The 26,026-nt window shown below is 41.9% G+C and overlaps 1 protein-coding gene across 4 annotated transcripts in view; it reads left to right on the top strand.

Moving 5' to 3' along the window:
- The window catches only part of PCBP3 (poly(rC) binding protein 3), a 213,571-nt gene that overhangs the window by 62,676 nt on the left and 124,869 nt on the right, over nt 1–26,026 (top strand). For all 4 annotated transcript variants that reach the window (XM_029214237.1, XM_029214236.1, XM_029214233.1 and 1 more), the window contains exon 2: nt 22,291–22,329. The gene's annotated coding sequence lies outside the window, so the exon portion shown is untranslated. The remainder of the gene's footprint in view (nt 1–22,290; nt 22,330–26,026) is intronic.

Raw genomic sequence — 26,026 nt, 5'->3', positions numbered from 1 at the left:
ACCTGCACCGTGGACGCTGACCTTGGTCACCTGGCGCAGGTGTGTCTATCAGGTCTCTCCGCTGTGCAGCTACTCTCCCCTTCCCCGCTGTCCTCTGGAAGGAGGTTGCCGTGCACACCCCACACCCAAGGTGGGGGGATGCTCCCCGAGGACGGAGTGTCTGCAGAACCACGTGGATTCTCCCACAGAGCAGATTCCCTCTTCTCCCCGTTTCCTTATCAATCACTAATTTATGTCCGTTTGGACCCGTGGGTATTTATTTAGCCTTTGGTTTAGAGTCCTGTGCTACTTTATTTTATTGCTCAGATTGTTCCAGTTTTGGCCAATGGGAATTCGTTCACTGGTTCTTGTGTCTCTTTGATATGCTCTCATCATTGAGTGCGTGTGTTTGTTTTGTTTTTGTTTTTTGTTTTTGCGGTACGCGGGCCTCTCTCTGTTGCGGCCTCTCCCGTTGCGGAGCACAGGCTCCGGACGCGCAGGCTCAGCGGCCATGGCTCACGGGCCCAGCCGCTCCGCGGCATATGGGATCTTCCCGGACCGGGGCATGAACCCGTGTCCCCTGCATCGGCAGGCGGACTCTCAACCACTGCGCCACCAGGGAAGCCCTCTGTTTTGTTTTTAAGCATATCTTTCCTTTCTGGTACTGCAAGGTGCTCCAGGCTCATGTCGTGTGGATCCTGCCCCTGTCCTAGAAACCAGGAGCCTGGTACCTTTGATCAGAAAATGGTATAAGAATCCAGTGTCTGGGGGCTGATGTGGATGTTGCTACTCAGGTATGGTTACTTCTAGGCACTCCTGGATGACAGCACAGGGGAGATGTGTGTACATATTAACCTGTGTATCCAGACATATCTATAAATACTTCCATAGGTAACCATCTGTATCTGTATTAAGCTAAACGTCAGTTCATGCTGACATTTCCAGCTCCAGTTCACCCAGCATATGGGTTGTTCTAGCCTCATCCCCTTCCTTAGGTGTAACCTGCCCCTCAAACAAGGAGACACCTGGCTCCCACCATCCCATCCACTTACTTAATGGCTTAATTCCATCACACATGCTCAGCAGTATCAGAACTGTCAACTTTCATCCCTTGGAAAACAGCTTTATCAACTAGAGCGCAGCCTCAAGTACAGTCCCTTTGCCTTTTCTCTTACAGACTCCACTCATTTCCAGAGTTACTCACACCAGCACCTTATTCCCCATCCCCTTCAGGGGGGCTGTTTCAGACATTTGCAGCACTGTTGAAGTCTTTTGTCACATTCCACATTCCCTCTTGGGATTATCCTGACTTCCTAAATGCTTCTTTTAAATTGCGTACATTAAGGCTTACTTTTTGTGCTGTCAAGTTATGTGGCTTTTGACAAATGCTTACTGTCTTGTAGTCATCATTACAGCACGATACATAATAGTTTCACTGCCCTAAGAATCTCATGTGCTTCACCTCTTCATTCTCTTTCGCGAGCCCCAGATAACTGCTGATCTGTTTACCATCTCTACAGTTGTGCTTTTTCCAGAATGTTATATAGTTAGAATCATGCAGTATGTAGCTTAGGCAGACTGGCTTCTTTCACTTCGCAATGTGTATTTAAAATTCATCTATTTTGTGTGTATGTGTCACTTGATAGGTCATTTCTTTTTATTGCTGAATAATATTCCATTGTACTAATGTACCGTGGCTTATCTGTTCACCTATTGAAAGATGTTTTTGTTGCTTCCAGCTTTTGGTGGTTATGAATAAAGCTGCTATAAACATTTGTGTGCAGGGTTTTTTTGGACATTAAGTTTTCAACTCACTTGGGCAAATGCCAGGGAGCACAATTGCTAGATCACACGGCAAGACTGTGTTTAGTCCCACTAGAAATGAATGAGAGTGGTTTTCTGCTTCCTTGCCAGCATTTGGTACTGTCGGGTTTTTTTAGATTTTAATAATTCTAAAAGGTGTGTAGTTGTATCTCATTGTTTTAATTTGCAATTCCCTAAGTTCCCCAAAGTTGCAATTTTGCTGTTTTTCATTTGGTGAGCCAATTCTGAAGACTGACTCTCTTCTACCACCTGCAAATACAGTAGCCCCCGCTATCTGCCGTTCTGCTTTTCAGTTTCAGTTACCTGAGGTCCAAAAATATGAAATGGAAAATTCCAGAAATAAACAATTCGTCATTTTATGAACCTGAGTAGTGTGATGAAATCTTGTACTGTCCTGCTGCATCCTGCCTGGGACATGGATCACCCCTTTGTCCAGCGTGTCCCGCCCTTCAGTCACTTAGTAGCCCTCTCTGTTATCAGGTGGGCTGTCGCAGTATCGCAGTGCTTGTGTTCGAGTCACCCTTATTTGACTTAATACTGGCCCCAAAGCACAAGAGTAGTGATGCTGGCAATTCAGATATGCCAAACAGAAGCTGTAAAGTGCTTCCTTTAAGTGAAAAGGTGAAAGTTCTGATCTTAATAAGGAAAGAAAAAAATCGTATGCTGAGGTTGCTAAGATCTACGGTGAGAAAGAATCTTCTACCCGTGAAATTGTGAAGAAGGAAAAAGAAATTCATGCTAGTTTTGCTGTCACACTTCAAACCGCAAAAGTTACGGCCACAGTGCATGCTAAGTGCTTAGGTAACATGGAAAAGGCATTAAGTTTGTGGGTGAAAGACAAGAATAGAAAACGCGTTCCAATCGTTGGGCCAGAAAGCATGATGCTTGTACGAAGCCTTCAGCAAGGGATCCCCCGAAATGAGCGACACCAGCCATTTACTGCAAGTGAAGGATTGTTACACAGATTCAGGAATAGGTTTGGGCTGAAAAATATAAAAATTACTGGAGAGGCTATTAGTTATTATTATTAATCTCTTACTGTGCCTAAATTATAAATTAAATTTTATCATAGGTCTGTATGTTTAGGAAAAAACATAGTATACAAAGGGTTCACTACTATCATGACTTCAGGCATCCACTGTGGGTCTTGGAACGTATCTACTGCGGATAAGGGGGGATGGCCGTGAACTCTTTCTTTTCCAAATGATTTGTTTCCAAGTCTTCTATTGACAGTGTGAACATTGGTTTGTGGTCAGCATTTTATTCGCTTGAACTGTTTCCGAAATCTACATTCATATACTGATTATGAAGATCCATTTTAGTGAGAGTTACTTCTATATAATTTATGTTGAAATATTGCTGCCTTTGCAGTGAAATACACAGGTTGTCTTCTAGCACTGCGTGGAGTTTGCCGATGAACGTTTTATCTAGACTTTAGGAAATTCCTCCAATAGTAATATAATTCCAGATTTCAACATGCCACCACTGATCAGAAGTTGCCCTTGGCATCCTGCATCTTTCAGGAAAGGTCAAGGCACTCGAGCCCTTGCACCACACATTCTGGGTCCTCTGGCTTCGGCTGCAACCTGTGTTTCTAGCTGAACCCACCCCTTCTCCTTTTCCCTTTGTTTATGTTCCAGCCAAACTGGGCGGAGCCCTGACCTTATCCTTGCTCTCCGTCAGTCAGGACTCTGCCCTTGTAAACTCTGCGTGTTCAGTGCTGCCCACAGGCCTGGCAGAGCGTGCCTCGTCCATCCACGCAGCTTTCCTTATCTGCCCAGGAGGAAGCATCGTGTCTTTTTGAATACTGCAGCTCTCTGCATATTACCTTGGCAAGGTGGGGGGCGGCGGGAGACTTTTGCCCACCTTGCATTATGGCTTTCGGGTCCCCACGTCCTCTCCGCTAATGAGGGCTCTGCGAGTCCTCTCCCCTAATGTGGGGCTCCCTGCATCCTCTCCCCCAGCACAGTGGGGGCTCCTCGAGGCTGTGCCCCTTGCTGGGCCCCGTGCCGGACCTCTCTGGAACATAGCTCAGCAGGACCCCTATCGGCTGCTGCCATCCTGCCCTCTCATGAGGGGCCCTTGGGGTGAGGGTGTGTATTACCTAGGTGGTGGTCTCTTAGAGATGACAGTGGCAATGAGAACGGCACTAAAGATGGGCAGCCATGTGACTTCTGATCCACATGACCTGGCAGCAGCAGCCCTTGAGCCGGCTCAGCCCCGGGTCCTCCCGGGCGCTCTGTCGTCGTGTGCAGATGCTTTTCTTCGCAATCTGATTCTTTAACCCCTCCCAAGCCCACTGTCCTGGCTCCGTCCAGATTTCTGTTTTCTTCCTTTGTGTGTTATGTGCTCCTTGTTCACTTGGGGAAGGGGGCCTGTTGCCAGGACAGCTGCAGGTGGGACGTGCCCAGGGCCACATGGTTAAACTTCAACTGTGTTTGTATGGTGTCTCAGTTTTGGGGTTGGGAGGGTGTAAATGTATCATGTTTTGCCATCTTGCTTTATCTTTTCCCCGAAGGGCTGGTGGCCTCCACACCTGTCGGGAATGCGCTGCCCTCGCTTGTGTGTCTTGAGTCTCTTCCGTGGGACTGATGGTGCCCCCACTTCCCTCACTCCTTTGGGGTCTCACCTGCTCTCTGTTCTGACAATGCACACTGAGGCTTCCCCGTCACCCTTGGACTAGTTTGTCTCTGCCTCTTTGACGTCTCCACTTGCAAGAGGCTTGTAAGCATCTCAGACTTCACGTGTCCAAAGCTGAGTTCTTGAGCTTCCACCACAGCCCCGACGTCTCGTTGCTGGAGCTGAAGCCTTGGAGCCGCCCTGACTTCACTTCTTATCTCAAACCCACATCCTGTGTTTTAGGGTGGGTGCCCAGCGAGTTGATGAGGACATGAGGCTCTTAAGATTGGATTTAAGTGATACAATACAAAATCCACTCAAATGCTTTTAATAATATCATCTGGGAGAGAGTTTGATAATTTATGTAATGTAAATATACTAGGCACCGAAAACTGGTGTCGACTGTTAGTGTCAGATGAACTCATGTAAAGACAGAAAGTTTTTTAATATAAGATTAAAAAGATCATTTATCATTCTGATAAAGACAGAATGATTCTAAATTTATATATTTGTAATAACTAAAACTCAGATTATATAGGAAAATTGTCTGATTTGCAAGGGTAAATTGATAAATCTGCAATCATATAGGCTACTTTAATGTTCCTTTCTCAGGAATTGCTAGATCCAATACAAACACATAAATAAAAGATTTGAACAAGCTCTATCACTTGGTCATATAAAAAAATGCAGCCATTATGGAATATGTAAGTTCTTGATACATGTGAAGCATTTTCAAAATCTGACTTTGTATTTGGTCATAAAGTAAGTCTCACATTCTTTCAGGCTATGTTCTCTGACCAAATGAAGCTAAGTCAGAGTTCAATTATAAAAGCACAGAGAAAGAAAGTTTATATATTTGACATTTAAGAAACTCTAAAAATCGTTCAGATTAAAGTGGAAATGACAATGGGAATATTCAGCTTGACTGACTCCAGCGATGTAAATTAAGGCTTGTAGCATGTGGCAGTACCTTGAGAGAAATGTACATCCTGCGGGTTATGTGTTTGAAAAGATTAAAGGCTCAAAATTGATCAAATAAGTGTCCAAGTTAAGTTAGGAGAGCAAAAGAAAGTAGAAGGAAGGAAATTATAGCAGTAAGAACAGAAATTTTTGAAACAAAGAAAAGTATAAGTAATAAAATAAAAAACTGGCTGTTTGTAAAGAAAAACAAATTTTCAAACCCTTGGTAAGATTGATCAAAAAATGAAAAGAGAAATGTCTATTTAGGTCTTCTGCCCATTTTTGGATTGGGTTGTTTGGTTTTTTTTGTTATTGAGCTGCATAAGCTGCTTGTAAATTTTGGAGATTAATCCTTTGTCAGTTGCTTCATTTGCAAATATTTTCTCCCATTCTGAGGGTTGTCTTTTGGTCTTGTTTATGGTTTCCTTTGCTGTGCAAAAGCTTTTAAGTTTCATTAGGTCTGCATAGCACAGGGAGATCAGCTCGGTGCTTTGTGACCACCTAGAGGGGTGAGATAGGGAGGGTGGGAGGGAGGGAGACGCAAGAGGGAAGAGATATGGGAACATATGTATATGTATAACTGATTCACTTTGTTATAAAGCAGAAACTAACACACCATTGTAAGGCAATTATACTCCAATAAAGATGTTAAAAAAAATGAAAAGAGAAGGCATAAACAATATTAGCTCTATCTTGTTAATAATGTGAATAATCAATATTTTAAAATGACATTTGTCAATTAACTGCAAAACCTGACAGGGCTTCTCATGAGTTTTGAAATGCTGACTCTAAACTACGGGTAAAGAGTGAGGAGCCAAAATACTAATTACTTTTGAAGAAAAATAAGAGGGACTTAACCCTTTCAGATGTTAAAGCTTATTATAAAGGTGTAACATTTAGGATCTGCATTATTAGACCAGGGATAGGCAACTATGCCAGTGCACCAGAGTTGGGAACACACTCACAACCCCCCTCCACACACACTTACATGCACCCACACCTACCCACCTACCTACACATACCCACATACCCACACACCCAGCTACACCCACACCCACCCGCGTCCACACTCCCCCACACGCCCACACCCAAAGGAACTCATAATGCCGGAGGTTGCATTACAAGTCCACGGGCAGAGGATGGATCGTTTCATAAGTATTGCTGGGATAATCTTCTGCCTATATGTAAAGATAAAATTAGATCCATACCTCATGCTTCATATATGAGACTGAATTCTAGACGGAATCAAATCCTGAGTGTGAAAAGCAGAACTAAAATTTATAGAAGACAGAAGATTATCTTTGACATCTGGGTGAAGACGAATTTCTTAAACCAAGCACCAACTGTAAGGAAAAAGACTGGTTTATTTGTCTATGTGAAATAGGGAATCATCTGTATGGTGGAAGATAATTATAGAGTTAAAAGACACACTACAGGCAGGAGGATACATTTGAAAGTCATATAACTTGAAAAGGATTAATATCAAAGATCTAGAAAGAAAAAGCATACAATGGATAAAGGCTATAAAAAATTCAAAATGAGGAAATCGTAAAGGTTATAAATGTATGAAAACTGATTTTTCTAGTAATCCATGAAATACGAATTAAAACAATGAGAGACCTTTTTTTTTTTTTTCTTTGCGGTACGCGGGCCTCTCACTGTTGTGGCCTCTCCCGTTGCGGAGCACAGCCTCTGGATGCACAGGCCCAGCGGCCATGGCTCATGGGCCCAGCCGCTCCGCGGCATGTGGGATCTTCCCGGGCCGGGGCACGGTCCCGTGTTCCCTGCATCGGCAGGCGGACTCTCAACCACTGCGCCACCAGGGAAGCCCGAGACCATTTCTTATTCATCTGATCTGCAAGCATGAAGTCAATTAATAAGTATCGGTGAGCTGTGGGTAAATGGGAACTCTTACACCTTGCTCTTGAGAGTACAGGTTGGTATAACCACTTTGGAGACCAATTTGGTTACATTAGTAAAGTTGAAAATGTGCACACAATATGACCCACCAATGCCATTTTCAGCATTTGCTCTAGAAGATGTCACGAGTACCTGAGGATGTGGTCCTACAGTGTTTGTAGTAACAAAACAGTGGAAACTACCTAATTGGCCTCAGTAAGTGGACCCAGACATTTGTTTTGTTCACACAGTCAAAAGTTATTCAGCATTAAAATGAATGAATTAGATCTTTGTATATCAGGATGCATAAATCTCAGTAACAATGCTGACTGTGAAAAACCAAGCTAGAAAAGTATGGGTGCTGTATGGTATCTTTGTTTTTGGATATTTACATAGCCAGTAAAGGTATAAACACCTGAATGTGAATGATGGTGTGTCATCTTTAGATTGTGTTTCATTTTAAATAGAGATCTGAAGCAAATAAAGCAAAATGTTGACAACTCTTTATTCTTCATGGCCCATTATGTTTATTTTTTGATTTCAGATTTAATTCACATACCATAAAATTCACTTCATTAGAGTGGATAATTGAGTGGTTTTTGGTGTATCCACAGAGCTGTGCAACTATCACCACTGTCTAATTTCAGAACATTTTCTACAACCCAAAAAGAAACCTCGTACCCATTAGCAGTCACCTCCCATTCTCCCTTCCCCAGTGCCTCAATACCATTAATCTACTTTCTGTCTCTATGGATTTGCCCATTCTGGGCAGTTCATGTAAATGGAGTCATACAGTACATGATATTTTGTGTCTGGATTTTTTCACTTAGCATAATATTTCCAAGGTTCATCTATGTTGTAGCATGTATTAGTACTTTATTCCTCTTTATGGCTGAATTATATTCCATTCTATGGATAGAGCATTTTGTTTACCCTTCCATCCACTGATGGATCGGGGTTGTTTCTGTTTTGTAGCTCTTGTGAATAATGCTGTTATGAACTTGATGTACAGGTTTTTGTATGAATGTATATTTTTAATTCTCTTAAGTAAGGAGTGAAATTGCTGAGTCACAGGGCAACAATATATTTAACTTTTTGACAAGCTGCCAGAGTGTTTTCCAAAATGGCTCCACCATTTTGCATTCCCACCAACATTGCATGAGGGTTCCAATTTCTGCATATCCTCACTAACACTTGTTATTGTCAGTCTTTTTGATTGTAGCCATTCCGGTAGGTGTGACGTGGTATATCATTGTGATTTTGATTTGTGTTACCCTAATGACTAATGATGTTTCAAATCTTTTCACTTGCTTATTGGCCATTTATATACATTCTCTCGGGAAATGTATATTCAAATCCTTTGCCCATTGTTTAATTGAGTTACGTGTCTTTTTTAGTGTTGAGTTGTAAGAATTCTTTATATATTCTGGATGCTAGTCCCTTATCAGATTTGTAGAAATTTTCTCCCATTTTGTGGCTTGTATTTTCCCTTTCTTTATTTATAGACTACTTTGAAGCACAAAACTTTTTTTTTTTTTGCACAAAACTTTTTAATTTTGATCAAGTCCAATTTCTTTTTCTTTTTTGTGTGTGTGATTTGCAATTTTTTTTATATTTATTTTAAAATGTTTATTATTTATTTATTGTTCTTCCAGTTTTATTGAGATAAAATTGGCATACAGTTCTGTGCAAGTTTAAGGTATACAGCATAATGATTTGACTTACATACATCATGAAATAATTATCACAATAAGTTTAGTGAACATCCATCATTTCATACAGATACAAAATTTAAGAAATAAAAATATTTTTTTCCTTGTGATTAGAACTCTTAGGATTTACTCTCAACAACTTTCATATATAACATACATCACTGTTAATTATATTTATCATGTTGTACATTACATCCCTAGTAATTATTTATCTTATAATTAGAAGTTTGTATTTTTTTAAAAAATTAATTTTCACTGGAGTATAGTTGCTTAACAATGTTGTGCTAGCTTCTGCTGTACAGCAAAGTGAAGCAGCTGTATGTGTACATCTATCCCCTCCTCTTTGGACTTCCTTCCCATTTAGGTCACCACAGATTGTTGAGTAGAGTTCCCTGTGCTATACAGTATGTTCTCATTAGTTATCTATTTTATACAGAGTGTCAGTAGTGTATATATGTCAATCCCAATCGCCCAGTTCATCCCACCCCCCCGAAGTTTGTATCTTTTGACTGCCTTCATGCAATTCTCCCTCCCCGTCCCCTGACTCTGGTAATCACAAATCTGATCTCTTTTTCTATGAGTTTGTTTCTGAAATATAATTGACCTACAGCACTATGTTAATTCCTGTTACATAACATAGTGACTCTATATTTCTATACATTTCAAAATGATTACCATAATAAATCTAGTTATGATATGTTACCATACAAAGATATACATAATTATTGACTACATTCCCCACACTGTACATTTCATATCTGTGACATTTATTTTGCAACTGGAAGTTTGTACCTCTTAATCTTCCTCACCTATTTCTCTCCTCTCCTTACCCTCCTCCCCTGTGGCAACCACCTGTTTGTTCTCTGTATCTATAATTTTGTTTCTGTTTGTTTGTTCAATTATTTCATTTTTTGAGATTCCACATATAAATGAAATCATACAATATTTGTCTTTCTCTGTCTGACTTTTTTAACTTAGCATAATACCCTCTAGGTCTGTCAATGCTGTCGCAAACAGAAAGATTTCATTCTTTTTTATGATTGAATAATATTCCATTGTGTATATACACCACATCTTCCTTATCCATTCATCTATTGATGGGCACTTAGGCTGCTTCCATACCTTGGCTATCGTAAATAATGCTGCAATGAACGTGGGATGCATATATCTTTTCTAATTAGTGAGTTTGTTTTCTTTGGATAAATACCCAGGAGTGGAATTGCTGGATCATATGGTAGTTCTATTTTAAATTTTCTGAGGAACCTCCATACTGTTTTCCACAGTAGCTGCACCAATTTACATTACACCAACATTACATTACATTACACCAACAATGTACTTGGGTTTCTTTTTCTCCACATCCTTGCCAACTTGATATTTGTTGTCTTTTTAATAATGGCCATTCTGACAGATATGAGGTGATATCTCATTGTGGTTTTGATTTTATGGTGATGAGTGATGTTGAGCATATTTTCATGTGCCTGTTGGCCATCTGTATGTCTTCTTTGGAAAATTGTCTATTCAGAAACTCTGCCCAATTTTTAATCAGGTTGTTTGGAGTTTTTTTGATGTTGAGTTGTATGAGTTCCTTATCTATTTTGGATATTAGCCCCTTATCAGACATATTAATATCATTTGCAAATATCTTCTTCTATTCAGTAGGTGACCTTTTCATTTTGTTGATAGTTTCCTCCACTGTGCAAAAGCTTTTTAGTCTGATGTAGTCCCATTTGTTTATTTTTGCTTTTGTTTTCCTTGCCTGAGGAGACATATCCAAAAAAAACATTAGTAAGATGATGTAAAAGAGTGTACTGCCTGTTTTATTCTAGAAGTTTTATGGTCTCAGGTCTTACATTTAAGTCTTTAATCCATTTTGAATTTATTTTTGTGCATGGTATGAGAGAGTAGTCAAGTTTGTTTCTTTTGCATGTAGCTGTCCAGTTTTCCCAACACCTTTTGTTGAAGAGACTGTCATTTCCCCATTGTACAATATATTCTGTCTTCTTTGTCGTAGAGTAATTGCCCATGTAAGTGTGGGTTCATTTCTGGGCTCTCTATTCTGTTTCATTGATATTTATGTCTATTTTTGTGCCAGTACCATACTGTTTTGAATACTGTAGCTTTGTAGTATAGTCTGAAATCAGGAAGCATGCTACTCCGAGTTCTGTTTTTCTTTCTTCAGACTGCTTTGGCTATTCGGGATCTTTTGTGTTCCCATACAAATTTTAGGATTATTTGCTCTAGTTCAGTGAAAAATGCCATTGATATTTTGATAGGGAATGCATTGAATCTGTAGATTGCCTTGGGTAGCATGGTCATTTTAACAATATTAATTCTTCCAACCCATAAGCACTGTATATCTTTCCATCTGTTTGTGTCATCTTCAGTTTCTTTCATCAGTGTCATAGTTGTCTGAGTACAGGTCAGTTACCTCCTTAGATTTATTCCTAGGTATTTTATTCTTTTTGATTTGATTGTAAATGTGGTTGTTTTCTTAATTTTTCTTTCTGATAATTCATTGCTAGTGTATAGAAACACAACAGACTTCTGTATATTTGTATTCTGAAACTTTACTGAATTCATTCTTGAATTCTAGTAGTTTTTTGGTGGCATCTTTAGGATTTTCTATGTATAACATTATATCGTCTGCAAACAGTAACAGAGTTAACTTTTCCCTTTCCAGTTTGGATTCCTTTGATTTTTTTTTTCTTGTCTGATTGCTGTGGCTAGCACTTCCAATATTATGTTGAATAAAAGTGGTGAGAATGGGATTCTTGTCTTGTTCCTGATCTTAGAGCAAATGCTTTCAGCTTTTCATTGTTGAGTATGATGTTAGCTGTGGGTTTGTCATATATGACCTTTATTACGTTGAGATATTTTCTCTCTCTACTTACTTTGTAGAGAGTTTTTATCATAATTGGATGTTGAGTTTTGTCAAAAGCTTTTTCTGCATCTATTGAGATGATCATGTGATTCTTATTCTTCAATTTGTTGATGTGGTGTATCACATTGATTGGTTCTGGATTTTAAGCCATCTTTGCATCCCTGTGATATATCCCACTTGATCATGGTGTATGATCCTTTTAATGCATTGTTGAATTTGGTTTGCTAATATTTTGTTGAGGATTTTGCATCTGTGTTCATCAGTGATATTGGCCTGTAATTTTCTTTTTTGGTGATGTCTTTGTCTGGTTTTGGTATCAGGGTGATACTGGCCTCATTGAATGAGTTTGGAAGTGTTCCTTCCTCTGCAATTTTTTGGAATTGGTTGAGAATGATAGGTGTTAGCTCTTCTCTAAGTGTTTGGGAAATCCACCTGTGAAGTTGTCTAGCCCAGACTTCTGTTTGTTGGGAGTTTCTCTAAATTGCTGATTCAGTTTCATTAATGGAAATTGGCCTGCTCATATTTTCCCGGTTCAGCCTTGGGAGAGTGCACGTTTCTAGGGATTAGTCAATTTCTTCTAGGTCGTCCATTTTATTGGCACTTAGTTGACCATAGTAGTCTCTTGGGATCCTTTGTATTTCTGTGGTGTTAGTTGTAACTTCTCTAGTTTCTTTTCTGATCTTATGCATTTGGACCCTTCTCTCTTTTTTCTTGATGAGTCTGGCTAAAGGTTTATCAATTATGTTTATCTTTTCAAAGAACCAGCTCTTAGTTTCATTGATCTTTTTTTTTTTTTTGTCTCTACTTCATTTATTTCAGCTCTGAGCTTTATTATTTCTTTCCTTCTAATAACTTTGAATTATGTTTGTTCTTCTTCTCCTACTTCCTTTAGGTATAAGGATAGGTTGTTTATTTCAGATTTTTGTTGCTTCTTGGCGTAGGCTTGTATAGCTATAAACTTCCCTCTTCTAGATTCTTAATTCTCTTCCATTGAAATGTCTACCTGTATATCATCTATACTATATTGTCTATATCTATATCTATCTCTATTCAGATTTTCTATTTTTTCTTGAGTCATTTGTCAGTTTCAGGCCCTCTGCTATCTTCTGCCTTAAGTCATAGAAACAAACAGCAAAGAATTTTTTTTTTTTCTTTTTGTGGAAAGTAGTGTTAGAGGCTAAAATCTTGACTCCAGGGCTACACTTAAGTATTTGTGGTGGCCCTGAGTTCACATTGATTCCTTCTCAATTTAATTCGATTACTATTAGGTCATTAAAAATTTTAATTCTAATATTTAAAACACCTGAATTTCTTATTTTCTACAATATATTTACTTAAATTTGTTGAATCTTTGGCCATAAATTAGTTATGTGTCCTTTTTTATGATCCCCATGTGTTCCATTGACTCTCATCTAGATGCTTTGCTGGTGACTACTGAGTAGGTGGTTTACAAAAGGGACACAGATACCAACAACCACGAAAAGGTGCCAAACCTCCCTATTAGTGGACAAACGCGTACATATCATTCTCTGACCGTCCTGTCGGCATATATCTTGAGAAGGTTTATACAAAGGAGTTTTGGCAAGGAATCACAGAGACTAGACTCTGAGACGTCAGTATTTTGTGTCTCAGAAAGTGACTGAAGGGAGACAGTTTCTGGAGGGCCCTTTGTCCTTGTGTATCACAAGCTTTAAAAGCATTTAGGCACCTGGCTTAAAATGCTACTCTTAAGCACTTATCTTCAGGAAACAATCAGATAAGCATTACATTTATGGACAGAGGATGTTCATTACATCATTAATTTAAATAATTAACAATTGGAAGCACCCCAAATGCCCAATAACAGATGATTTAGTAAATCAGTTATTGTACTTCTACACATAGTAGAATGTTAGGCAGCATTTAGTGTTTATAGGAATGATTCATGACATGGAAAAATGAGCCCAGAATATGAAGTCAAGACACAGGTAAAAACAGCATATTTGATATAAAATATAGGTGTGTGTGTGTGTGTGTGTGTGTGTGTATGTGTGTGTGTGTGTGTATTTTAAAGGCCTCAAGGAGGTACAACCAAAGGTTTATGGTGTCTATTTCTGAGAACTGGGATCACAGCTGAAACCTGATTTCACACATTTCTGAATTTTCTAAATTTTCCTAAATGAACATACACTGCTTTTATAGTCATAGGAGAAATAAGATTTTTTATATTAGAGAAGAATTATGTGAAAATTAGTCTGATCTTTGATATGCAGAAACATCGTTCTAAGCATAAAAGCAACGCAAGTAATTTCAAATAATAGATAAGTTTGATTTTCATAGACATGTTTCTTTGAATATCAGTAAACAGTATTAAAAGCTAAAACAAGCTGTTATGAACATTTTCTGCAAATATTACAGACAAATATAGTACGTTGTTCTGAAAACATATGTAATCTGTCTCATTTTTAAAGAAGTATATGTACATGCATGTTACAATGAGAAACTACCAGGAGAAAATATACTCTACTGCTGTCAGTGCTTCTGTCTGGGAATTGGAAGTACTTTTAAATATGTCTCTTGTGCTTTTCTGCACTTTCTAAATTTTCTGCACAGAGAATAAGCACATGTCCTGCGAGGATCTAAAATTGTTGTCGTAAAGAGCAGGGCTGAGCACATGGCTTCTGTCCCTGCCAGGACTTGCTGTTGCTCAGCACCTGCACTCCCGGGGAGGTCCAGGGCAGGGGCATGCACAACTGACTCTCTACCACTGAGTCAAACGCTTGTATTCAGGGAGTTGTCTAGAAAGTCTAGTAGATGTACTTTAGGCAACTTCAATACCCTGGTGAAAGGCCAAGCAGATTTCTTGTGTCTGATTCTGGTAATGAGAGTGACCCACTCAGAAAACTGAGAGAGTAAAAATAAGAAAGTTTAAAATTTTAATTTAATAAGTCCCTGTACTGAGATTGAAACAAAATCCTTTTGTCAATTCTTGCAAGTTGGTAGTGAATAAAGCCCATCAGCATAACTTAAAAAGACTGAAACATGGGTGTGCATATCTGTATTCATATACATCGAGTGTGATCTATCGTAAATAGGGAAATGAAACAAAAAATTACCTCATCCCGGGATGTGGGTGGCTGCTGTGAGCATGACACTGAACTTCTAAGCGGAGGAAATTTGCAGTCGGGTGTGGGGACGGGTGAAAACCTGCTCTCGCAGGCCAGGGAGCACGCCTGGCACGGCGTGCAGGATGATGCGAGGCCAGAGGTCAGGCAAGGGGCTCCCGGGCTCTTGGCCTCTGCGTTCCTTGGTGATCATGTCACCACCATGCATTGGCCTTGAGATGCTAGTTTTTGATGTGGAGGAGTAAAGAAGTTCAACCCCTGGCTGCCTCCTTCTCTTTTCTGCTGAGACCATCACCAGGAGTGTAATTACTTAGAAACGGTAATTGAATTGGTGGATTCTGTGATAGGAATGAAGCTGAATCATCCTTGCCCATCCTCCCCCCAGAAGCTCTTTTAAACTCTAGTTACCCCGACTTCTTGATGGCACTGCAGGACTCTGAAAGTGCTCTGTTGGAGGGGGTGAGTTAATGAGACACTCCATCCCCCAGTCTGGGGAAATTTGGTCCTCTTGAAGTCAGATCTTTGCTATGGCCTATTTAGTTTTGGGTAAAAGCAGTGGCATTCGCTCTTCTTCCTTTATCGAGATCTGTCATGGTGTGCGTTCCCATTTAGCAAAAAATGGGACCGTGAGCAGATCCTGAGGATCTGCAGTTCCAAGGGTGTCCCGGTGTGAGACCACCAGCACTACCCCGAGTCATCATTAAGAGGAGAAAGAGTGTTTGAGGCTACAGACTGCGTAGGTTCACCTGGGGAAGTGAGTGTAGTCAGTGGAGAGGAGCCTGTGGCTGGAGCTGCCCGAGGCGGTCCAGTGCTCTTGCCCCAGCCCCTGCTGTGCACTCTGAGGCCTTGGCAGTGCCCACCCTGCTCACTTTCCCGGGGCCCTGTGCTTCCTCCCCTCTGTGCATCGAAAGCTGCTGGGCGCACTTGATCCAACCTGGGCTTCCTGTCCCTGGTGCACTGTCTCCCTCTGGGAAGTTTGTCTCTCTTTAGATTTCTTCCATCTTGACAGTCAGGATTTGGAAGAGTATCTCCATGTGACCTGCATGCATGCCCCACTCCTGTGCTGGGTTCTGGCTGGTCTGGATGACATACTTTCCTCTTTTCCCACCAGCCTATCTTTTCATGTGCTTATTTGCCATCAACATGCCTTCTTTGGTGAAGGATTTGATCAAACATTTTGCCCATTTAAAAAATTAGGTTGTTTCTTTTCTTGTTGAGTTCGAGAGTTCTTTATATATTCTGGATACAGTCCTTAATGGAGTACCTGTTTTGCAAATATTTTCTCCTAGTTTGTAGCTTGACTTATCATTTTTATGTATATTTTGAAGATCAGAGGTTTGAAATTTTCATGACATGCCACTTATCAGTTTTTTTCTTTTATACATCATGTCTTTTGTATCATACTCAAGAATTCTTTGTAAAACTGGAGGTCTGTAAGATTTTTATTCTCATTTCTCTTATTCTTTCTTTTGAAAGTTTTACATTTTGGCTGTTACATTTAAGTCTATGATATATTTTGAATTAATTTTGTATCGGATGTGAAGAAAATGTCAAAGTCCTTTTTTTTTCCTTTTCTTTTTTGTATATGGTATCTAGTTGTTCTAGCACCATTTATTAAAAAGAGTATCCTTTACCCATTCAGTTGCCTTGGAACCTTTGTCAGAAGTCAATTGACCATATATCTGTGTGTTTTAAGGGAACCTGGAATTTGACTTAATCAGGAACGGTAAGACAGGCAGATATGGAAATGACTGGCATGAAGGAAGAAGTTTATACTCACAGATCTTTATACTCCTAGAAACAGGAGGCAGGGTGGGGCATTCAGGGCCACATGGGGAAGCACCAGGGTCAGTCAGGAGTCAGAGAATAGGTGAGGCAGGGTCAGCAGACTTAAGATTGGCTAGTTTGAATAATTTCAGCAGGCCCATGAGCATGATGTCTGGTACCTGACTCTAGGGTGATTAGGTCAAGTGGATAGTGGCCCAGAGAGTGAGGGCCCCACAGAGGACATGGTTGGGTTGTGGGCTCTGAATTGGATGGTTTGTATTTGAAAGGTGCCCCCAGGGTGAGTTGTTTATCCTATCTCTAGACATTGGCTAACTCTGGGAGGGCTGTTCCTCCTGAATCAGCAAGGCCCAGATGTGAAAGCACAAGAGCACAAAAAGTTAAAAAGCAAAACAAAACATGGTTAACAGCATGCGGACTATTTCTGGACTTGCTATTCTGTTCCTTTGATCAATTTATTTATCTTTATGACTGTAGCTTTGTAATAAATCTTGGAATAACTTCTCCTATTTTGTTCTTTTTCAAAGTTGTTTTGGCTGTTTTATTTTCTTTGTTTTAGCCTGCTCTGATTTTGATTGAGATTGCATTGAATAGATAGATCAGCTTGGTGCAATTGACATCTTGTTGGACAGAAGTGCCAAGAGGGGACATCCTTGCTTTGTCCCTGATCTTAGGGGAAAGCATTCAGTCTTTTACCCATATGTGTGATGTTAGGTGTAGGTTTTTACTGGAGGTCCTTTATCAGGTTCAAAAAGTGCTCTTATATTCCAAGTTTGGTGAGGATTTTTTTTCATGAGTGGTATTGAATTTTGTCAAATGCTTTTTCTGTATCTTTTGAGATCATTATATAGTTTTTCTTTTTTTCTGTCTATATGGTCCACACGTATAAACGGTCTCAGGCATACCTCAGAGATACTGTGGGTTTGGTTCCAGACCACAGAAATAAAGCAAATATTGAAATAAAGCAAGTCACATGAATTGTTTCTGTTTCCCAGTGCATATAAAAGTTATGTTTATACTATACTTTAGGCTATTAAATGTGCAATAGCATTCTGTCTAAAAAGCAATGATACCTTAATTTAAAAATATTTTATTGCTAGAAAATGCTAGTCATCATCTGAACCTTCCGCGAGTTGTAATCTTTATGCTGGTGGAGGGTTTGAAATATTGCAAGAATTACCAAAATGTGACATAGACACATTAAGTGAGCAAATGCTATTGCAAAAATGGCACTGATAGACTTACTTAATGCAGGGTTGCACAGACCTTCAATTTGTAAAAAACACAATATCTGTGAAGCGCAATAAAGTGAAGTGCAATAAAATGAGGTTGCCTGTATCTTGATTTTTTTTTTTTTTTTAGTATAAAATCAATTGCTTTTCTGGATTGAAATCCACTTTGTCATGATGTATTTTTTTTATATTGTATGATTGGATATGCTAAAATTTAAGAGTTTTTGCCTCTGTATTTATGAGGAGTATTGGCGTGTTTACCTGTAGTGTCTTTTTTTGGTTTTGGTATCAGGTTAATTCTTGTCTCATAGAAGGATTTGGAAAGTGTTCTCTTATATTCAATTTTCAGGACAAGTTACTAAGAAATTGGTATTGTTTCTTCCATTGAAGCCATCTGGATTGGCTCTTTTTTTTGGTGGGAAGGTTTTTAACTTGAATACATTTAGAGTTATCTGGTTTTCCTTGAGTGAGTTTTGATAGCTTTATTGTTCTAAGAATTCCATTTAAGTTGTTAAATTTATTGGCATGCAATAGTTCCTAACATTCCCTTATTATATTATATTTATTTTCTTTTTACTGAAGTGAAATTCACATACTACACAATTAATCATTTTAAAGTGTACAATTCAGTGAATTCAACAGTGTTGTGCAACCACCACCCAGTTTTAGACTTTTCAAAGTCTGAGACTTTTTCATCACCCCAGAGAAACACCCCACACCCACTAAGTAATCACTCTCCACATTCCCCTTTCCTCATCATCTGGACACCACTAACCTGCTTTCTATCTCTGTGGATTTACCTACTCTGGGTATTTCATGGAAACGGGATCATACAGTATGTGACCTTTTATGTCTGGCTTCTTTCTTTGAGCATACTGTTTTCAAGGTTCATCTGAGTTGTAGCATGTATCAGCACTTCACTTCTTTTTATGGCCACAGAATATTCCATTGTTTGGACATATTACAATTAGTTTATCCATTCATTCATTGATGGACATTTGGGTTGTTTCCGCATTTTGGCTAGTGTGAATAATGATGCTATGAACAATATCTGTTTGATTCTCTCTTTTCAGTTCTTTTGGATGTATACCTAAGAGTGGAATTGCCAAGTCATATGATAATTCTGTGTTTTGCTTTGTGAGGAACTGGCAAACTGTTTTCCACAGAGGCTGTACAGTTTTACGTTCTCACCAGTAATATATGAAGGTGCTTATTTCTCCATGTCCTCACCAACACTTGAATGTATATTGTGTTGTTATCGTATGGAGTGCCATAGAAATGTCAGTTATGTGAAGCTGGGTGACAGTGTTGTTTGAGTTCCCTATAGCTTTTACTGACCTTCTGTCTAGTTGTTTTGACCCCTTTATTAGTATGTAATGCCTTTTTTTATATACTTCTGATAATATTCTTTGCACCGACATCTACTTTTTCTGATGTTAATATAGCCATTCCAACTTTCTTTTGATCAAGGTTAGCATGGTACATCTTTTTCCATCCCTTTTATTTTAATCTATTTGTATATTTATTTTTAAAGTGGGTTTCTTATAAATATTGTATAGTGAGGTCCTGTTTTTTATCCAATCTTAAAAGTCTCTGTATTCTCACTACGTTGTTTTAGACCACTTATACTTAGTATGATTATTGATATGATTGAATTTAAATCTATCATTTTGCTATTGGTTTTCTACTTGTCCCATTTGCTATAAGATCCTCTTTTTTTTTTTTTTGACTTATTTTGGGTTGAGTATTATTTATGATCACTTTCATCACCTTCACTAACTTATTAGCTATATCACTTTGTTTTTAGAAGTTGCTTTGGGATTCGTTGCATATATCCTTAAGTTATCACTGTCTGTCTTCAATTAATATTATACTAGTTCACTTACAGTATAAAACCTAAAATCTGCCATCTCACTTGTCGTGGCCTTTATGTTACTGTGTCATGCCATTTTGCTTCTACACTGCTATAAACCCCACAATACATCGTCATTATTTTTGCTTTAAATAGTCCATTATCTTTTAAAACAATCTTACAAATTAAGAAAAAAGGCTCATATTTATTCATGAATTTTGTTTCCAGTGCTTTTCATTTCTTTTTATAGATCTAGATTTCCTTCTGATATCATTTTTCTTTTGTATGATGGACTTACTTTAATATTACTTGTAGTTCAGAAGGGTCGGTGGTGAATTATTTTAGCTTTTGTTTATTAGAGAAAGTCTTCATTTTGTCTTTGTGTTTGAAAGTTATTTTCACTGTTCATGGTATTTCAGGTTGACAGTTTTTCCTTCATTACTTTAGAGATGTCATCCCATTGACTTCTGGCTTGCATTGTTTCTGGGAAGTCCTTGTCCGCCACGTCTGTGTTTGTCCCTCTGTACATAATGTTCTTTTTTCTCTGGCTGCTTCTAAGATTTCCTCTTTGGGTAAGTTGATTACGATGTAACTTGATTTGATTTTCTTCATGTTTTCTTTTGCTTGGGGATTGTTGACCTTCTTGGCTTTATGAGTTCATAATTTTCATCAATTTTTGAAAATGTTTTTGTCATTATTTCTTTAAATACATTTTTGTCCCATCCTGTTCTTCCCCCCTGAGTTTTAAATTACACAAATATTTCTGTGTTTTTAGGGAAGAGGGAGTCTTTCCCTATGTTTCATTTTAGATCATTTCTGTCTGCACGGATTGTTTTGTCTGCACATTGACTAATCTTTCCTTTTCTAGTGTAATGTGATGTTAATGCCATCTAGTGTATTTTTCATTTCAGATATATTTTTCATCTCTAGGTGTTTGATTTGGGTCTTTTTAAAAATGCTTTTCATGTCTCTCCTACATGTTATGCTTTCCTCTATCTTCTGGAACATATACAATGTGTTTATAATGGCTGTTTTAAGGACTTTATGTGCTAATTATTTCCTTGGGTAATTTTCTGGTTCTTTTTCTTACTGATCAACTATCCTCATTATGAGATATATTCTCATGCTTCTTTGCATCCATGGTATTTTTTAAATGAATGAAAGACATCGTGATTATATATTGTTGGGCTCTGTATCCTTTTAAATATTTTAAACTTTCCTCTTCAAATGTATTTGTTACTTGGAAAGTTTAGACCCTTCAGTGGCTTGTTGTTGAGCATTGTTAGGCAGTACCTAGTTTAGTCTGGTGCTCCTGTGCCCCTGCCACTGGGGCTGTGCTCTTCCAAGTGCCAAGCCCAGTGGCCCCCGTGTCACAGGTTCCCTAGTCTGGCTGTTGGGAGTGTGGTCCGTTCCTGGAGCTGCGGCAGTCACAACGATCCTTTGTCCTGCTTCTCGCTGCTGCGCCTTCCCTGGCCTCAGGCACACGCGCTGGTCAGTGTCCTGGCAACGACCCAAGCGAACCCCCACCCCCCCCACCCGTCTCTGGAGCGTTTCTCAGCTCTCTCCTTTCTGGTCCTCTGCCCTGCTGATTCTCGCCGCTATTGCCTCGTTGAACCTCAGCTGTTTCCTCATCTCAGGACTCCCCCAGGTTTGCCTAGGTTCCCTCTTCCTGCACTGTGGCCTCATAACCCTCCCAGAGCTGTAGGCTGGGCAACCAGGATGCATCACATGCGTTTCCTCCCTCGGAGTCATTGTCCTGTGCTCCCTGTTGTCCCACGTCTGAACACCCTTGTCTCATGTCTTTTGGCTGGCTCTTCATTGTTTGAGGCTGGAGAGTTCCTCCTCTTCTGGTTCCTCCTCTTCTGTCATGGCTGGAAGTGGATGTGTCTAACGTTCGCCTGGTCTTCAGTCCTCACTGGACAGACGCCTCTGGGCTGCCTGGAGGAGGCTCTGGCAGAGCTATTTACCTGCCCGTAGAGTCTGCACAGGCCGGGCTCGGAGGTCCTGCTGTCTGGGCAGAGCACTCTTCAGACTTGGAACTGAGACCATGTGGGTGGGCATCTGGGTGGGGGGTCCTACCTACACCTCATCGTGGTCTTCTCCTTATTGCTCCCCACAGACTTAAAGGGGTCTGGGGGTCAACGCTGCCCTAGACTTCCATCAGGTTTAGGACTGTGGGCCAGGGTTCAGGGGAGCCTGGACTCTGACCGTTTATTGGTATCTTTTAAGTTCCAGACTCCGTTTAGAATCTAACCACCTTTCATGGAATTTTTTTCTCTTGGAGACTGCCTTTCTCCTTCCAAATAACTGATTTATGACTACATTCTTTTAAAAATTTATTTAGTTTGATAAGACTTGATATCTAAGATGATAGATCATTCTTTGGGTTATTTTCTACCTATGATTTCCAGTTATAATAATTTTTTTAACCTGTTTACAGGGCTGCCTACAGACAGAGAAGCTCTTCACATGGTTCCATGTAAGTAGTGCTTCTTATGATGCCGTTGGAGAGGTATGTCTTTAAATTAAGTGATTCTTTCCACGTCAGCTGAGTTGTAAAGTCTTGCTTGTGTACAAAGCCATGTGTCTTGCTGACTCTCCTTATGGCCTGGTTTCATGTCACATGAGGCATGTGTTACAGGTCAGGTGCAGCAGCAGTGTCCGTGATGTGCACGTTATCCCTTCTAGCTTCTGTAGAACCAATATTTAAAAAGAGGGAGTTTCCTCCTTTTGTTCTAACCTTTCTTCTTCAGAGTCAACCTGACTAAACTGTCCAGCAGGGGCCTGGGAGCCAGTTGTTAGCATGGGCTGAGTGGACAGTGCCTTTGTCCCGTGTTACAGCAGTGACAAGTGTGTGCTGTGGCCGTGATGGCATCGTGTCCAGGCCCCACGGACACCTCTTTGTGGCCGTGACTCCAGTTTTGCAAAACTACCTTGAAAGAATTCCTTTTAAATTTATCCTTAAGATGCCTTTGTTTTTCTACAGCTTGTAACTGTTATTTTCTAGAAGTTTTCAGTGGTCTTGCCCGGAAGGCTGGTGTGTTCAGGCTGGCGGCTGATGTCATGCAGTGCCGGCCGTGCTCACACAAGCCCCTCACTGTGCCCTGCGGGGCAGGTGCTTTTGTTCTGCCCACTTCTCAGGGCTCGGGGAGACGACATCTCTGTGCTTGTGGGTGGTGAGACGGGGGTCTGAGCCGAGGCCTCCGACCTCACGGGCCCGCGTCCACATTGCGATGGCAGGATAAGTGGGAGCTGCCTTGATGACGGGATGTGGGCTCCAGACTCGGTGTCTGCCCTTCTCTTCCTGGTGGCCTTGACTGCAGCCCCGAGAGGCCGCCGTGGGGTCCTGGGCTCAGCCGATCCTGATCGGAGAGCACTCGCTATGAGCACCACAGTGACCTTCTGGTCTTGTCGCCAGCAGTCCCCTCAGGAGACACGAGAGACGGTGGCGAGGAGTCAGGGAGCATGTGCACACGGGGACTTAGGGCGGGTGGGTGACTGGACGCCCGATAGTTGAAGGGAAAAGTTCTTAGGTAACAAATTGCTTGAGCAAAGACCTTAATTGCTCTTTCATTCATTCAGTAAATATTGATAGGGCCAGCCACGCTTCTGGAATCCCAGCTTCCTGTATTACATCTGTGGGGGTCACACAACGTAAAAGTAATAAGCAGATGCCTCACGTCGTGTGCCGGGTGGTGAGCTTGCCAGGGAGGAACAGAGAAGGGTCGGGGTCGGGGCTGCGTGGGCAGTGGATGGGGGTCAGGGCGGCCCCTGGGAAGGGGCATCTGAGCAGAGCCTTGGAGGCACCGGGGTGGCCCCTGTGGGTGGTGGCAGGTGAAGGGCTCCAGGCCCAGGGGAGCCAGCGAGCGTAGGGGCGGGGCCCAGAGACGAGGGCAGCGGGGACACATGGGGGCCCTTGCTCACTGCGGGCAATGCTGCTGAGTGTGGGAGTGGCGAGCGGGTAGTCTTTTTTCTCCGTGTTGGATTGTTTTTCAAACTAAAGCTGTTATAATACCTGCTTCTTAGAGGACATCCAAATCCCAACTGGCTTGGGACCAACTTTGTAATTGTGCAAATCTGGATCTAATTTTCACAGAAATCCTGAGGGAAGGGCCTCTGGAACTCAGGCATATAAACAACACCCTGTGTGTGCTGGGCCTCTCTCCCCTAGACTTTGGTGTTGCCCACATCCCTCCCCCTGGCAGGCCGGGCAGTCTGACCGGCCTGCAGTTCTGGAAAGAGCCAGCATGCTTGGGTGGGGCGGGCTGGCCCAGGCTACTCCCCCTGTGCGTGTGCATGGCCCCAAGGACCTAGTGTGGGCGCTAGAGGAGGCCCCGGCACCCAGGCAGAGGCAGAGATAGCCGGGCAGTGCGAGGTGGCAGGACTGTGATTCTACAGGACTGCAAACCCCCTGAGGCTTGGTTAAGGAAAGGCAGCAGGCTTTTTATAGGGCACCTGTGGCCTCTTCTGTGAGCGGGGAGGGAGCTGTTAGGGGCACTGAGCTGGTTGGAACAGAGATCAGTCCGCTTCCATTGGCAATCTCAATCTCGATTGAACCCTGCAGAGTCTTCCTGTGGGATTCCTGGGTGGGAGTGGCGGGTGATGAGCCAGAAGGGAACTCATCTGCAGTGGATGTTCCCCAGAGGACGTGGTGGCTCCGGAAGAACTTGTTTTTCCATTTGCACATCTTCCGAGAACTTTCCACACTTCCTTAGAGTCGGGCAAAGGGCAGTCTTCCGTGGAGCAGCTGCAGACAGGCCTTTCCCCGCCGCCCTGTGTGCCTGTGCTCACATCCGGCTGGGACCCTGACCCCGGTTTGTTTAGCGGGGACCTGGGCTCCCACAGCCCGCCCCGCGCCCCCGCCCAGCTCGGGGCTAGGCCTTCGGCCACACTAAGATCAGGGAATCAGCAAACAGTGATACCGAAAACCTTGTTGAAATTTTTATTTACTTTGAAGTCTTTTATTCTTTGTAATACTGAGAAAGATTATTGGCTTTCTAGGCTTCCCGCCCCCGGCCCTGCATTAAGATAACGACTTTCACTACACAATTGGAAAATATGAAAAAGAACTTTAAAACTCACCTATAGTGAGGGCAGACAGAGCCCCCCGACCGGGACTCCTCCATCAGGGCCTCCTTCCCCCCACACTACCCGCGTCCTTCTTGGTGACCCTCCACCTGCAGCCTGCGGTTCACGGGGCAGCCCTGTAATCACCTTCTCACAAACACCCCTGGTCCTTCCTGTCCCTCCACTGTCCCCTCCATGCAACAGCAGTGTGGTGTTGCCCGGGAGACCATGCAGCCCTGAAGACTGGCCAAGGGCCTGGGGGACCCCAAGCCTGCCCCAACCCAGCCTCGCCTCAACCCCTAGTAAGGTGTGCTTTTATCTGAGGCCCTTCTTGTGCATCTGATCTTTCTTCCTCAGATTTCTAATGTAATCAGGTTTCAGTCTCAGCTGATGACCGCGCCTCGTAATTCAAGGAGAAAAGCGGAAATAGGAAAATTGTGGAAAGCCTGATTAAAAAGCAGTCAGACTCTCAGCCCCCGCTCCCACACCTGGACAAACCACTTCCCCACCCTGGCTGCAGGCTGGAGGGTGGAGCGGAGGCCCCGGGCACAGCAGAGGGGACTGTCCTAAACAGGAGGTGGGCCCGCGCTCAAGTGGATTCTGGAGCCCTGTGGCCCCAGCCCCTACCCAGCCGGCCCCCAGGGCACTGGCAGCCTGGCATGGGCCTTTGGGCGCGGCTTGGTGGAGCAGGCAGGCTGACGGGCTCAGGTGCTGCCATTCGGGTGGTGGGGCAGGGGGATGAGGCTCCAGGAGCAGATCGTGGGCTGCCTCCTGCTGTGCTTGAGGAGTCAGAGGCCGGTGGGTCCCTGGCTGAGAGTTTGGAGGTAAAGTAACACTAAGTACATAGAAAATTATGCAAACAAGCAAGCCTCTCACTCACTCCAGGAAACACATGTACAAGAGGGAGATGCAGTGTGAGGTGTGAAGAGCAGGTCCTCGCTGCCTGTGGTCCCTGCTGACAGCCGGTGGGCGGAGGTGTAGCACTTGGAGGGAAGGGGGGAGGGTGTGGGTGGGGTGGAGGTTCATCCTCAGGCTCTAGGAGGAAGCTAGTGGGTGACACACAAGATCCTGGAGTCAAGAAGAGCCATACAAAGCCGGTCATTGGAACC

Source organism: Monodon monoceros, unplaced genomic scaffold, assembly GCF_005190385.1.
Source record: "Monodon monoceros isolate NGI ecotype Baffin Bay Population unplaced genomic scaffold, NGI_Narwhal_1 Super_Scaffold_11, whole genome shotgun sequence".
Classification (NCBI taxonomy): Eukaryota; Metazoa; Chordata; class Mammalia; order Artiodactyla; family Monodontidae; genus Monodon; species Monodon monoceros.
This window is presented reverse-complemented; position numbering and strand designations above follow the sequence as displayed.